The sequence below is a fragment of the Vulpes lagopus genome, chromosome 5, assembly GCF_018345385.1.
Source record: "Vulpes lagopus strain Blue_001 chromosome 5, ASM1834538v1, whole genome shotgun sequence".
Classification (NCBI taxonomy): Eukaryota; Metazoa; Chordata; class Mammalia; order Carnivora; family Canidae; genus Vulpes; species Vulpes lagopus.
The window spans coordinates 33370459-33385530 of NC_054828.1; positions in this window are offsets into that span (position 1 = coordinate 33370459).

A 15072-nucleotide genomic window follows, 5' to 3' on the forward strand; every position below is an offset into this window, starting at 1 on the left:
GTAGCTGCTTATTTTTTAATTTCATATATGTTTCCAATCTCTCCCAACTGAGCTGGAGGTTCTTGAGAACAGGACCTATATCTTTTACTTCCTAGACAGAAATAATGCTTACCATGGAGTTTCATAACCTAAATTAAGTGCTTAGTAAATATGTATTAAGTAAACAAGTCACAAATTAATCCCTAGTCAGCCCTGTGCTTCAGTGGAGTGATCTGACACGTACCAAAGGCCCCTGCTGCCCAAAACACCTCCCTCAAAACCAGCTTCAGTGCCTAAGAATCCCGCCATCACTTGCCTTTTTTGGATAAAACACTGTCTCCGAGAGCCCTGTATTAAAATGAAAATAGGGATCCCTGGGTGGCGCAGCGGTTTGGCGCCTGCCTTTGGCCCAGGGCACGATCCTGGAGACCGGGATTGAATCCCACATCGGGCTCCCGGTGCATGGAGCCTGCTTCTCCCTCTGCCTATGTCTCTGCCACTCTCTCTCTCTGTGACTATCATAAATAAATAAAAATTTAAAAAAAAATTAAAATGAAAATATCTAACCTGGATGGTATCCATCACTAGTATATTGTCTGTATAGTTTCCCAGCAGGGAGCTTGGGCTAGGATTGAGTCCAGGGAAGAGGCCTGAGAACCTACAGTACCATTTTGGGGTGTGAATTAGGTGGAGCAGCTCAAGGACACCAGTGAGAGATGAGGGAGGGAGCATAGAGCAGAGGTCCACTGGGCTGGGACTCTGTGGGGTGAGGCAGGGAATGCCCAACTGGGCTGTAGTGTGTCTCCACACAACCAGAACTGATCTGTAGTAGAAAGCCTTCAATGAGAACCAAAGTGGGGCAACAGAGGAGAAAGAATTTCTGGCAAAACCAGAAGGTTTTATTTACTCAAGTTTCCATCTGAAATTACCCTAAAAAATGATGGGAGGAGGGGTGCCTGGATGGCGCAGTCAGTCACGCCTCTGTTTCTCGGTTTCAGCTGAGATTCTGATCTCAGGGTTGGGAGATGGAGTTCTGTGTCAGGCTCTGTGCTCAGGACAGAGACTGCGTGGGTTTCTCTCCCCCCCTCCCTCTCTTTCTCTCTTTCTCTCAAATAAATGAATGAATGAATGAATGAATGAATGAATGAATGATAGGAGGATGGGTCAATGTGGTATGGCTCTTGACCTACAACCAATATGGCTTCTAAATTCTGAGCAATCTTTACATAAGCATACCTACACCCATACACGACATACCTACACTTCAGTGCTTCCACGTATATAAATCCAGGGTTTGTTTTTGTTTTTGTTTTTGTTTTTTTTTCCTATGAATTGTTTACTAGGAGTTAGAAGCAGGCAGCATCCCAAAGTGAGCAAGGGATCATGGATACAGGGCAGGGTCCCCTCTCCTCTACCAACCCCCAGGAGGAAGCAGACAGGGAAGGTTCCTATGGTTACAAGGGCTTGGCTCCTTTATTGCTTTCATTCTTCTGGGCATTTTTATAAGAAGAAAGCAAAGTACAAATATTTTATAACCCTTTGTCTAGAAAATATGATATTCCATTTCAAAAAATGAAGGCCCCTATAAAGGTGAGCACCTAACTAACTACAAGCTTCTTTGGGAATCAATCAGACATGATTAAGTACTAGAGTTTATCTGCTACACAAATAAATATTTCTCTAGGTTTATGACTCTTAAGAAGACATAACCCTTAGGGTTGATAACACTGAAACTGTGTGGTGTGGAGAAAGAGAATAGCTTTTGGAGTTGTACAGCCACGGGGTTAAGCCTTAGCACCACCGTTCACTAACCCATCTTTCAGCCCATCTTGGGTGTTACCTCGCTGTGCTTAACCAGTACTCTCATCTGTGAGATGAAAATGGAAATAGGAGATAGAGTCTCTGTAAAGATTAAATAAGATAATGTGAAAAAAGCACATTGTGAGTGCTTACCAAATACTTGTTTTCCCTTCTTTTCCTTTCTAAATGGTTGGCTGAACGAAATAACTGGTGAGGAAGATCTCTAATCAGTAGCCAAATAAGGTTCTGAAAACCCTCAAGGGTAAGAAGAATCTAAAAAATAATCCGTAGGAAAGAAAGCAATCTGTTTCATTAACACTTATAATAATTTAGAACCAGAGAGTAGCCAGACCAATCCTGAGCCCTGAATTCTCTGTATGGGTGTCTGTCTCACTTCCGAAGCTACAAACTCCTGAGGGAATGCATGAGGACCTAGAACCCTAAAAGCTCTGTCTTGTTAAACCTGAATCTCCACAAACTAGTGAGGAGCCTCCTAGTTTGATTGCTGATTAAAGCTGACTCATTTTATCTCCCCTCTCTCCCAGTTGGTTCCAAAATACAATTCTCCTTGGATAATATTGGAATCCCTTAAGGCTTACTTACAGGCCAGCTTTCAAATTTTTTCCCTCCTTTGATGCCCGATAACATGCATCAACTAAATTTACCTATGCTTTTCAACAGGTGATTTCTATAGGAGTGAGCCAGCTTGGGCCATGTATAAACCAAGCTATGCCTGTGTTCTCTATACTCCTATAATCCCACTGGTTAGTTATTACCATTCAATGGGTCCACTGCTTTGTCTTACAAAGGCTTTTGCACCCAAGGATAGAAGCAAAGTGTGATGTCCCCCATGTTGAGATGGCTTAGTAACTCTTCACTGGTCTGAGATATTCTTTTTTTTTTTTTTTTTTTTTTTAAGATTTTATTTATTGGGACACCTGGGTGGCTCAGTGGTTGAGCATCTACCTTTGGCTCAGGGCATGATCTCAGAGTTCTGGGATCGAGTCCTGCAGTGGGCTTCCTGCTTGGAGCCTGCTTCTCCTTCTGCCTGTGTCTCTGCCTCTCTCTCTCTCTCTCTCTCTCTGTGTGTCTCTCATGAATAAATAAATAAAATCTGTATTTTTAAAAAAGATTGATTTATTTATCAATCTTTATGAGCTGATAAATAAATCCCCCTTTATGAGCTATTTGTGGCATTTAGATCCATGTGCTATTTTTCCTGGGCTTTTTCTTTTTCTTTTTTCTTTTCTCTCTCTCTCTCTCCCCCCACCCGCTCTCTTTTTCCTGGCTATCTTTTTGACCTAATAAACCCTGCATGGAAATGGAAATGTGGTCATTGGTTCACAGACTTCACTACAGGCTTCTAGAAGTGCCTTTTTTTTTTTTTACAAATAGGGAACCAACAAAGATATGACATATCCTCCTTCCTCTCTCCCCTGCTCACATTCCTTTATTTCTTCTTTCACTTCCCTTCTACAATTCATGGCCATAATTCTCCCTCTAATGCGCTCAGTCCTCAATGACTGCTAATCCTTAGCACTACGATGGGGGACAGCCTAGAACTCCCAGGATCATTATCAAACTGGGAACATTCTGAGTCAGTACTGTACACAGTGATGTGTGTTGTATATGGTTCAGCTGGGCCATGACACTTGATAACTCACTCATCCTGAGTAGGAGTGCCAATAAAATTATGTTTATGGTATTTAGTTCATTCTTATCATACACCTTCATTTTCTAGGGACATCTTAGGAAGCCCTATGGGGACATACAGAAAATTCCAGAAAGGAAAGCCACATAAGTGTGTATTTTTCCTTTGTTGTTTTTTTCTCGTGCCTTGCAAACTGCCAATGTGTTCCTTCTCAACCAGCAATATGAGAACCCAGGTGACAGTCCTGTTTGATCCTGTCCAGTTACCAGGAAAGGGAACTTCCTCAGAATTGCGAGTGTGTATTTGGTTGCTGCGGAGATGTTATTAAACTTGAAATAAGCTCTCAGGTTCATCAGGGCTGTCGCATACACTGTAAATGACCCATCATAAAGATCCCACCCCTCTCTGATCCTGATAAGGCATAAGGCAAGGGTAAAGGTCCATCTCTGTTTGCCACACTCTAGTTCCTTCTGTCTAGGCCACAACACAATTTCCGGAACCAGCCAGCTCCAGGAACAGTGTCAGTGTTGAATGGTTAAGTCATCCATAAAGTAAATGTTCGATACTTATTAATGATCATGACTCAATCATTCAGGTGGTTATTAAGCTAACACCGGTCACCCCACCACCCCTACCTCACCATATCCTCCCTGAGAGAGCATTTCCACCCCTCCCTACAAAGATTGCCACCACCCACCACTACATTCTGCAGGGCAAGACAATCATCCTGAAGTCCCTCGACCTTTGTATTAATATTCAAAATCTGCACATCAGGCTGCTTTCCCATCTCCCTCCAAGAGCCTGTCAGGCTAGTCAGACCATGCTTTATATCCTATTTGCTTGGGTCACCGCCAGAAGAACAAGCCTTCTAGGTCACCCAACATCACATTAGCCATTCATCCCAGTACCTGTGAGCTCATCACCTAGTCTTATCCAGTTCCTCTCCGTCCTCCCCCAAACTCTCCCACTGCACTCTCACTCACTCTTTCTCTGCCACCATCAAACATCCTGGTAGCCTCCTCTTCTCTGAACATCCCTTCCACCTCCCAGCAGTGAGTGACCTTGGCTTCCCTCTCAGATGAAAGAAATTGCTTTTATTTTTCCCCTCAGGGAAAAGGCCTCAGGGCCAGGGGGTGTCCTAGGTGTTCTACTTGTCATTTCCAAACTATTTCTTTACTTTCGTCCTTCTAAACATCCAGCTCCTTCAAATCCCCTGCTGTCACCCCTGGTCCTTTCAGCTTCTCACTTATGAGCTGCGTTGTCGCTGTTCTTTACCCTATCTGACAGATATTCCTGTCTCATCTTCTTTACTTCTGAGTAAAGAAGTAAAGCCCTGCTTAGGTGCCATGACCCAGCATCATCATCACACTTCTGCAAACACCTTCCACACTAATCTCATCTTTCTTTTGTCCATCCTGGAATATCCCATTCTGTTGACCCCAACTCCCTGGTTCTCAGAGCTTGTACTCAAGCACCTGGTTATTGCTAGAGGAAATTGCACAACACAACTGATGGATTTCACTTTGAATTGTGACTTTAAACCTCAAAGGAACTCTTGCACTGCCAAGCAAATACTATCATATTTTCTAGGAAAGTTCACTGTCCCACTCTAAAATGGCATTCTCAGGGGTGCTTGAATGGCTCAGTCTGGACAATTTGTGACTCTTAATCTTGAATCTGCGGGTTCAAGCCCAACATTGGTGTAGAGATTAGTAAAATAAATAAATAAATAAATTTGTCAGAGATTGTACTTTAAGAAATTATTTTAATCATCTTTTTTTTTTTAAAGTTTTATTTACTCAAGTAATCTCTACACCCAACATGGGGCTCAAACTCACAACTCTGAGATCAAGAGGATGTGAATCCTCCTCTGACTGAGCCAGGTAGGCACCCTAAAATTTTTTTTTAAATAAAATGACATCCTCACTTTTTCCCCCTCAATATCCTCCACATTAGAAAGCTTTAAAGAAAGATAGAATGTTTTTTTGTTTTGAAAGATAGAATGTTAACATAGCTGCAAAGCATCTCCCCCAGAATGTTTGTCATATCTCTGATGGGTTTTTTTTCATAACTCTAATGGTTTTAACATGTCTACAAATTCTTTTATATTCCTCCATCTCTGCCTCTCTGTGTGTGTGTCTCATGAATAAATAAATAAAAATCTTTAAAATAAAATAAAATAAAATAAAAATTTAAACTAATAACTCTCACATCTCATCTTCAAACCCTTCTTTTTTTTAAAGATTTTATTTATTTATTCATGAGAGACACAGAGAGAAAGGCAGAGACACAGGCAGAGAGAGGAGAAGCAGGCTCCATGCAGGGAGCCCGATGTGGGACTCGATCCCAGGACTCCAGGATCATGCCCTGAGCCAAAGGCAGACGCTCAAACACTGAGCCACCCAGGCGTCCCTAAACCTTTATTTCATCTAGTGACCTTGCCTCATACATCCGTGATAGATTACAAGTGTGGGACTGGAACTTTCCTTCTCCCATGACTACATTAGCTGGTGTACCTGCATCTGCCTCCATCCTTCCGGTAGAAGAGCAAAGCTGTCTCTGCTCTTCACCAGATCCCATTCTCTCTCCCCTTCCCCCCTTTCTTAAAGATGCCCCTCCTCAGCTACTCCTTTTCTGTCAGCGACCCCCTCTCTCCTGGGTCACTCCCATCTCCCCTGTACACATGCTGTGCTATCTCTCAGATTAAGAAGACCCTTCCCTGCATCTTTGTCTCCCACTGTGCTACCCCATTTTCTTTGTCCCCTTGGAAAACATTTTGCAAGACTTATCTGCATGTGTTCTCTTCTTGATCTCTACTTCCTGTGAGTTTCTCTCCATGAGCACTGTGATTCCACCAAAATTACCAAAATCCAGTGGACTGTTCTATGTCATCTTATCAACTTCTCACTGGCACTCAGTACAGTTAACCATTAACTGTATTTTGAAAACCCTTTTCTCTTGGCTTCTGTGACACTCCTTCTAGCTTATTCCTACTTCATTGACCACTGCCCCTCAACTCCAAAACTGCATCTCTTATGTATGGGTACTTCTCTCCATCTTCACTGCCACTACTCTTGTCTAGGTTAACATAATTCCTCACCAAGATTAATACAATGGCTTCTAAGTTCATCTTCCTTCTTACACTCTGCACACTTACAATGCATTCTCTAAAAAGCATTCAGAAGTGATCTTTCTACAGTATAACTCATGTCTGTCCCCTGCTTCTATCCCTACAATACAATAAAATCTTTACCATTCCTCAAGGCTTTGCATGAGCTGATTCCTGGCCTCAAGCCCTTCCTCTCTCATTTACAAAATTCTAGTCCCATTGACCTCGTTTCTGTTCTTCCAGCATACCTTTTGTGTAGTCCAATTTTCCTATCTTATAGCAATACTGAGTAAGATAAAATATGTTGCTGAAATCAAGGTATGCTATTATTTAAGGCCATAGCTCTTTTTTTTTTAAAGATTTTATTTATTTATTCATGAGAGACACATGAGAGACACATGGTTGCATGCCCATGAAGTTTGTCAAGGGCTGGAGTAGGCAAATTTATGTATGCTGGAAAACAAATGAAAATTGGAATTGCATCTTGAGGGAGTAGGGACTGACTAGAAAAGAAAAAATAAAACTTTTTGGAAATGATGGTTATATTGATCTTTTTTTTTTTTTTAAGTAGATCCACAGCCAGTGTGGAGCCCAGTGGAGGGCTTGGACTCACAACCCTGAGATGATGACCTGAGCTAAGTAAGATCAAGAGTTGAGTGCTTAACTGACTGAGCACCCCAGGCACCCCAGTTACATTTGTCTTGACAAAAGTCTGTATCACAAGTATATATATTTGTCAAACTCATTTAACTTTGCACTTAAATTTTTTTCTTCTTATTGTTTTACCGAAAAAAAAATTCCAAGCTAACATTGATCTTTAATTAATGGTACACATACTGAAGTAGTTAGAGAAAAATGTGTATGAAGTCTTCAGTTAACTTGAAAATGCATCAAAATAATGATGGGAAGATAGATGGATATGTATGTGATAAATCAAGTATGGTAAAACATTAATGGTATAATTTTAGTTTGGCTATTTCAATACTCTTCTCTCAACTATTGAGAGAAGTTGGGGATCCCTGGGTGGCTCAGCGATTTAGCGCCTGCCTTTGGCCCAAGGCATGATCCTGGGGTCCTAGAATCCAGTCCCACATCGGGCTCCCTGCGTGAAGCCTGCTTCTCCCTCTGCCTGTGTCTCTGCCTCTCTCTCTCTCTCTCTTTCTCTGTCTCTCATGAATAAATAAATAAAATCTTTTTTAAAAAATTGAGAGAAGTAGACACAAAGTCAGAAGGAATAGACAACATCTGAAAAATACCGTCAGCGAACTTGAACACTCCTTCTAACAAAGTTCTTTTTTTTTTTTTTTTTTTTTTTAAGATTTTATTTATTCATGAGAGACACAGAGTGAGAGAGGCAGAGACACAGGCAGGGGGGAAAAGCAGGCTCCATGCAGGGAGCCCGACGCGGGACTCGATCCTGGGGCCCCAGGATCATGCCCTGGGCTGAAGGTGGCACTAAGCCTCTGAGCCACCAGGGCTGCCCACAAAGTTCTTTTTAAGAGCACATAGAACATTCACCAAAATAGACCATATGCTGGTTTTTTTTTTTTTTTTTTTTAATTTATGATAGTCACACAGAGAGAGAGAGAGGGGGGCAGAGACACAGGCAGAGGGAGAAGCAGGCTCCATGCACCGAGAGCCCGACGCGGGATTCGATCCTGGGTCTCCAGGATCGCGCCCTGGGCCAAAGGCCGGCACTAAACCGCTGCACCACCCAGGGATCCCCATATGCTGGGTTTTGAAACAAGTCTTGATAAATTTAGGATTGAAATAACCCAGAATTTATTCTTTGAACCCACTGAAATTAAATTAGAAATCAATAATAAAAGGTTATCTAGGAAATCTTTAAATATTTGGGAATTAAACAACACACTGCTAAATAATCTATAAGCTGATAAAAAATCTTAAGGGAAACTAGAAAATATTTTTAATTGAATGGTAATTATAACAGAACATAATGTGTGGGATTATAACACAACAAAATGTGTGAGCTGCAGCTAAAGCTATGCTTAGAAGGGATATTATAGGTTTAAATGCTTATGTTATAAGAGAAGAAAACTCTAAAATCACTGATCTAAGCTTTCATATTAGGAAGTTAGAAAAAGGAGAGCAAATTAAATCCGAAATAAGTAGAAGAAAGGAAATTATAAAAAGAAGAGAGAATACCAATGAAACAAAACAGACAGCAATAAAAACAAAATTTGGCTTTTTGAAAAAAGCAATACAATTAATAAATCTCTAGCTAAATTGGTAATTTTATTTTTCTTAACTTTTAAACAAGATTTTATTTATTTGACAGAGAAAGAGAGAGAGCACAAGCAGGTGGAGTGGCAGAGAGAGAGGGAGAAGCAAGTTCCCCTCTGAGCAGGGAACCCCATGCAGGGCTTGATCTCAGGATGCCAGGATCATGACCCAGCTAAAGGCAGACATTCAACTGACTGAACCACCCAGGCGCCCCTAGATTGTAATTTTAAAGAGAGACAAATTACCCACAACAGGGATAAATGAAAGACGTCTCTACATATTCTACAAATATTAAAAAGATATAAGGAGAGGGCACCTGGGTGGCTCAGTGGTTGAGCATCTGCCTTGTCTCATGTTGTGATCCCAGGGTTCTGGAATCAAGTCCCACATTGGGCTCCCCACAGGGAGCCTGCTTCTCCTTCTGCCTAGGTCTCTGCCTCTCTCCCTGTCTCTCATGAATAAATAAATAAAAATCTTTTAAAAATATATAAGGAAATATTATAAATAACTTTATGTCAGTAAATGGTATAACTTAAATGAAAAGGATAAAAATTTCTGAAAAGACACAAATATTAAAACAGACACAAAAATTAGAAAATCTGAATTGCCTTCCATTTATTAAAACACTGAATTTGTCATTAAATTTTTTTTTTGTCATTAAAATTTTTGCTACAAAGAATCTCCAGGGGGATCCCTGGGTGGCTCAGTGGTTTAGTGCCTGCCTTCGGCCCAGGGCATGATCTTGGAGTCCCAGGATCGAGTCCCACATCAGGCTCCCTGCATGGAGCCTGTTTCTCCTTCTGCCTGTGTCTCTGCCTCTCTCTCTCTCTCTCTCTCTCTTTCTCTCTCTTTCTCTCTGTGTCTCTCATGAATAAATAGACTCTTTGAGAAAAAAAAAAAAAAAAGAACCTCCAGGCCCAGATGGCTTTACTGGTGAATACTAACAAACATTCAAGAAAGAAATATGTAAAATCTATAAAAGCACTTTCAGAAATTAGAGGAGGAAAGAATACTTTCCAACTCATTTTAAGAGGTCAGCATTGGGATACCTGGCTGGCTCAGTTGGTAGAGCCTGTAACTCTTGATTTCAGAATTGTGAGTTTGAGATGCACATTGGATGTGGAGGTTACTTAAAAATAAAGTATTTAAAGGGCACCGGGGTAGCTTAGTCAGTTATGCATCCCATTCTTGATTTAGGATCCAGCCATGATCTCAGGGTTATAAGATCATATAAGCCCTGCATCAGGATTTGTACTCAGCAGGGAGTCTGCTTGAGATTCTCTCTCCCTCTGCTCCTCCTCCCACTTGTGTGCAGACTCTCTGTCTCAAATAAAGAAATCTTTTAAAAAAGTAAAAAATAGGGCAGCCCCAATGGCTCAGTGGTTTAGTGCTGCCTTCAGCCTGGGGTGTGATCCTGGAGACCTGGGATCGAGTCCCATGTCAGGCTCCCTGCATGGAGCCTGCTTCTCCCTCTGCCTGTGCCCCTGCCTCTCTCTCTCTGTGTCTGTCATGAATAAATAAATTAAAAATAAAATAAAATAAAAAAGTAAAAAATAAAAAAAAATTTTTTTAAAAAAGAAGCCAGCATTAACCAAAGTGACAGGAAAACTTCATCCTTGATGAACATTATTACAAAACTCTTTTTTTTTTTTTAAGATTTTACTTATTTATTCATGAGAGACACACACGGAGAGAGAGAGAGGCAGAGGGAGAAGCAGGCTCCATGCAAGGAGCCCAATGTGGGACTCGATCCCGGGTCTCCAGGATCACACCCTGGGCTGCAGGTGGCACCAAACTGCTGCACCACCAGGGCTGCCCTACAAAACTCTTTAACAAAATATTAGCAAATAGAATTCTAATTTATAACAAAAATAGTACATTATGATCAGGTGAGGTTTATCCCAGGAATGCTGGGTTAGATTAACATTCAAAAATCAATGTAAGGGATCCCTGGGTGGCGCAGCGGTTTAGCGACTGCCTTTGGCCCGGGGCATGATCCTGGAGACCTAGGATCAGATCCCACGTCGGGCTCCCTGCATGGAGCCTGCTTCTCCCTCTGCCCGTGTCTCTGCCTCTCTCTCTCTCTCTCTGTGTGTGATTATCATGAATAAATAAATAAAATCTTTAAAAAAATCAGTGTAATTAAAAAAAATAAATGTTGGATGGAGCTACAGTGTAGCTACAGTGAAATTAGCTAGTCAGAGAAACACAAATACCATATGATTTCACTCATATGTGGAATTTAGGAAACGAAACAGAAGAACATGTGGAAAGGGGTAAAAATGAGGAGAGACAGGGACACAAACCATAAGAGACTCAATGATAGAGAACAGAGTTGATGGAGGGAAGTGGGTGGGCAGAGGATGGGCTAAATGGGTGGTGGGTATTAAGGAGGGCACTTGTGATGAGCACTGGGTATTACATGTAAGTGATGAATCACCAAATTCTACTCCTGAAACCATTATTAAGTATAATGTTAACTAACTAGAATTTAAATAAAAATTTGGAAGAAAGATTTTTTTAAAGCAATGTAATTTGCCAAATAATAGAAAACAGAAGAAAAATCAAAGGATTATGTCAACAGAGGTAGAAAAACCATTTGACAAAATTTAACCCCCACACACAAAAATATGGGATGCCTGGCTGGCTCAGTTGGTGGAATGTGCAATTCTTGATCTCAGGGTCATGAGTTCAGGGTCCCTATTGGGCATAAGGATTACTTAAAAATAAAATCTTTTAAAAATTTTAACACCTATTTATGATACTCCCAGGAAACTAGAATGTTTTAAAAATGTTTTTCAACCTTAAAAAGGGTATCCATAACAAAGAACCTGCAGCTAATATAATACTTATATTTTTAAAGATTTATTTATTTATTTGAGAGAGAGCACAAGCTCACGAGCAGGCGCACAGGAGCTGGAGGCAGAAGGAGAGGGAGAGAGAATCTCAAGCAGACTCTTCACTGAGTGCAGAGCCCAATCTTATGACACTGAGATCACAACCTGAGCCAAAACCAAGAGTTGGGTGCTCAACCAACTGTACCACCCAGGCACCCCAATATAGTACTTCATAGTAAACAATTGAATGCTTTCTCTCTAGGATCAGGAATAAGGCCAGAATAAATAAATAAATAAAATCTTAAAAAATTAAAAGCTAAAACTATGAAAGTTCTAGAAGAAAATGATGATAAGACAACAAAGAGTGGGATGATTTCCACATAAATAATATGGGAAGATGTGGGTAAGGGACCTTCAGAAGAGAGAAATAATTATCTTCTACAGGGGGATATGAGCTGATACCATGTGAAAGGGGAGAAAAAGCAGCTAAACAAAGTGGTTGTGTCTAGTGGAACAAGAATCAGGATGGGAAAGGGAGTGCCTATTTTTTATTTTAAATTTTGTAGTACTGGGCAGCCCAGGTGGCTCAATGGTTTAGCGCTGCCTTCAGCCCAGGGCGTGATCCTAGAGTCCTGGGATCGAGTCCCACATCGGGCTCCCTGCATGGAGCCTGCTTCTCCCTCTGCCTGTGTCTCTGCCCACCCCCTTCTCTGTGTCTCTCAAATAAAATCTTAAAAAAATTTTGTATACTATTTGATTTTTTTTTTTTAAGATTTTATTCATCTTATGATCATGCCCTGAGCCAAAGGCAGATGGTCAACCACTGAGCCACCCAGGCATCCCTATTTGACTCTTATACTATGTACATGCATTTCTTTGATAAAAGTAAAAATCTACTGTATTATTTTTAATTATAATAGATATCACCTAATAAGCATCTCTGTATTAATGTACTGAACAGTGTACTAAGTACTTATTATATAGCACTTTATATTTTATAAAAGAATTTCAAGGGTCCAAAGATATGAAAAAGGGTTTTTCTCATGGTTAGGAGTTCAAAGTTTTGCTTTGGAGATAAAGTTCATTTTTTTAATGACAGATAAAATGACGATAAAAATCATACAATATATTAAGGTGGGCTCTAAATATACAAATGCAAACTTGTTTTATAAAGCTAAACCAGAATAATAGTAATATCCCTCATTTAACAAAGAGTAAATCCTATGAAACCTGATTCTTTAGGATATGTGAGTAGAATTAACGAATAGTAGCATAAATATCAAACCATTAACAATGATTATCTAGGAGAAAAAAGGATTTGCTGGGTAGTGGTCAAGAAGAACTTTCATTCTTCATTCTTTTTATCTTTCCTTAAAGATTTTATTTTTTTAGTCTCTATACCCAACCTGGGGCTGGAATTTACAATTCCCAGATCAAGAGTTGCATGTTCTACCAATTGAGCCAGGCAGGTGCCCCTCATTCTTCATTCTATTTACTTTTGTTTTTTACTAATATATTACTCATGAAATAACAAAAAAATTAAGAGAGGCAGGTGAGGGGCAGAGGGAGAGGGAGAGAGAGAGAGAATCTTAAGCAGCTTCCATATCTAATGCAAGCCAAAAGCCAGACTCAGTCTCACAACCTTAAGATCATGACCTGATCTGAAATCAAGAGTCTGACACCTAACCAACTGAGCCACCCAAGAACTCCAAAATAACAAAAAATTTTAAGAACTAGCAATCCTTTATATTAAATGCTTACACATTATACTTTCCCTTAGCCATCTGCAAGAATAACATTTATCCTATTTAAGGTTTCATTAAATTCACATAAATATGTGCACATACACACATTCTAAAATCTATGTGAAGAAACTACTGTAGGATATGAACTAGGTAATTTTCTCAAAGAAAAATAGATAGTAGGTAGGTAACTAGGCAATTTTTAAAAATTTTCGAGTTGTTTTTTTTAAGGAACATGATTATTTTCTCCAATGCTGATTGTATTTAATATGATATAGTTTTACTTTATTTTTTTAAAAAGATTTTATTTATTCATGAGAGACACACACAGAGAGAGGCAGAGACACAAGCAGAGGGAGAAGCAGGCTCCATGCAGGGAGCCTGCTGTGGGACTCCATCCCGGGTCTCAAGGATCAGGCCCTGGGTTGAAGGCAGCGCTAAACTGCTAAGCCACCCGGGCTGCCTGACATAGTTTTACTTTAAAAGTATCCTTGAGGGGATCCCTGGGTGGCTTAGTGGTTTAGCGCCTGCCTTTGGCCCAGGGCATGATCCTGGAGTCCCAGGATCGAGTCCCGGGATAGAGTCCCACGTCGGGCTCCCTGCACGGAGCCTGCTTCTCCCTCTGCCTGTGTCTCTGCCCCCCCGCCTCATGAATAAATAAAATCTTAAAATAAATAAATAAATAAATAAATAAAAGTATCCTTGAGGTGCCTGGGTGGCTCAGTTGGTTAAGGGTCAGACTCTTCTCTCATGAATAAATAAATAAATAAATCTAAAAAAAAAAAAAGTCAGACTCTTCATCTCAGTTCAGGTCTTGTGAGTTCAAGCCCATAGTCAGGCTTCATGCTAGGTGTGGTATCTACTTAAAAGGAAAAAAAAAAGTATCCCTTACATAGGAAGGGAAAAGGAAGTCATAACCAAAATCCCTATTCAATCAATATTTTGTGCTACCCATTATATATATATATATTTTTTTTTTGAGGGGACTCAACAGGTGTGACCCACATGACCCTGAGATCAAGACCTGAGCTGCTATCAAGAGTCAGATGCTTCACCAACTGAGCCAACCAGGTGCCCCTATACTACCCATTATTTTCTTATTTTTTTTAAAAGATTTTGAGAGAGAAAGAGCGAGAGAACAGAGGAGGAAGAAGGAGCAGAGAGGGAAGCAGGTTCCTCAAAGAGCAGGGAGCCCAACATGGAGCTCAATCCCAGGACCCTGGGATTATGATTTGAGACTAAGAGGCTTAACCCACTGCTCCACCCAGGTGCCCCTCCCATTATATTTTTATTAACTAGTTTCTCTTCATTTCTATCCATTCTTTGTTTTTGATATTGGTTTTTCTTTCTTTTTTTTTTTTTTGATATTGGTTTTTCAATTTAGTTCTTATTTGATAGACTGCAGGAGTTTGGTCAGAAAAGTTTCATTTTTAATCTTGTCATTTTTTTAAAAGATTTATTTGCTTGAGGGACGCCTGGCTGGTTCAGCGGTTGAACCCCTTGCCTTCGGCCCAGGGCGTGATGCTGGGGTCCTGGGATCGAGTCCCACGTCGGGCTCCCTGCACGGAGCCTGCTTCTCCCTCTGCCTGCGTCTCTGCCTCTCTCTTTCTCTGTCTCTCACGAACAAATAAATAAAATCTTAAAAAGAAAAAAAAAACTGATAAGATTTTCTTACGAAGTCAATCATCTTACTTAACATTCAAGAACTTG